Raw genomic sequence first — 1,794 nt, forward strand, 5'->3', positions numbered from 1 at the left:
GCAAATTACTGCCCATGCATCTAACCCCGCTGCTGAAGCAGTGAGTTTCAAACTAGTATGTTTGCATACACATTAAAATGAAAATCGTAAAATAAATGTTAATCGATCAGTACTATTTACAGTTAATACATTAGATTAAAACTCAAATACTTTTGTACTTTTGTAAAATTGAAAAGGAGCACTCAAAACTTTTACTGGAGTAATGTTTTATCATGGTATCTGTACTTTTACTCAAGTGCTTGTTTTGTGTATTTTGTCCACCACTGCTGGCAACACATGGTAGTACCATGAAAACTGTGACATGTCACAATTGATCACACAAGATATATCATTCAAAATATCTTAATATCATATAAACAAGTCTTTCCAGTCCTCACAGGAAACAGATTAGATGTTAAAGTGATCTGTTTAAGACAAACAATAGACTATTCTAAGAAGAGTAACTGATGTGCCGTGTTTTTCCATTATTCATTTCCAGTCAAAATGCATTATTTGTAGAAGTCATCTAAGTGATAGATGAAGCACTTTTGGCCATCGCTAGCATGGCTCTCGGCCAGGATCAGTCCACAGTAATATAGAGTCTGTCGAGTAAGTGGTTTTTCCTCTTAGGTAAAAGCATTTCTGCTCAGCTGAAAATCGCTGCGAGCGTGAACTCTGGATGTGTAGGTCACTCTAAATGTTATGGTATGCGCATACACACATGATGCTGTGTGTGTTTGTCATGTTTTAATGCTTAATTTGGATTATGACATTAATAAACACACATACACCGAGTGCCGCTTCGGTCTAGGAGGTGAAAAGGTCAGTTTGGCCTTGAGAAAATGCTCAACGGCACATTTTCCTGTTGTTCTTGGCCGGGATATTGATGATGAAACAGGACACTCTATAAAAAGCGACACTAGCGAAGCCTTCATGAGTTCAGATCACTCAATATCTCCCTGAGGGCTGCATTTATCTCTCCTCTGAGGAGTCTCGCTCTCATCGCTCTTTATCTCACAGGGACATTAAGTGTGACAAATCCAATTACCGTTCGCCTCGGTAATTAGCATTAGTGCCGACGTTTATGATTGTCGTTTATTTACCAGACTGAAGGTGCAACAATACTGTAAGCGTACGTTAAACTGGCCGTTCACTGTGATGAGCAGCTCTAAATGTTTCTCTGTGAACCTTGGTGATGTACGGTGCTCGAAACTCACCTGCCTTTTCTTGATGCATTGCGCTCTTGTGAGAGAGAAACTCACCTGCTGAGACTCATTTGAGCTCTGAGAGAGAGAATGAGAGGGAGACAGTGTTGAGAGGAATGCTTGTGTGGGAAGATCAGGTCAATGGCAAACGCTGATGCATTTGTACATGAAGTGCTGCATTCTGGATAGACTTTGGCTCTTTGACCTGCATACAATGAATCTGGTACACAAATAAAGTTTTTGTTTATATATATATATATATATATATATACATATACAGTATATATACAGTGTATATATATGGGCCATTCCTGGGATTCTGTAACATCTCGGCTTGGAATATACATTTTGTTCAACTACATATAATTCTTTTTTTTTTTCAGATTTAGACACCTTTTTTTCTCAACCCCATAACGGACAAAATGGGATTGGTTTAAAAAGGATTTTACGCAGAACTTTTGTTTTAAAACAAACATCTACCCGCTCATGTATCCCTCAAAAATATGAATGAAAAGTATATGTATATATTTTATTATCATATATTTATTATTATTAGTATATCACAAAGAACCATAGTATTAAAAAAATTAAAAAGAGAAATAATAAAAAA

The sequence above is a fragment of the Sinocyclocheilus rhinocerous genome, unplaced genomic scaffold, assembly GCF_001515625.1.
Source record: "Sinocyclocheilus rhinocerous isolate Xijiao unplaced genomic scaffold, SAMN03320098_v1.1 scaffold939, whole genome shotgun sequence".
NCBI lineage: Eukaryota > Metazoa > Chordata > Actinopteri > Cypriniformes > Cyprinidae > Sinocyclocheilus > Sinocyclocheilus rhinocerous.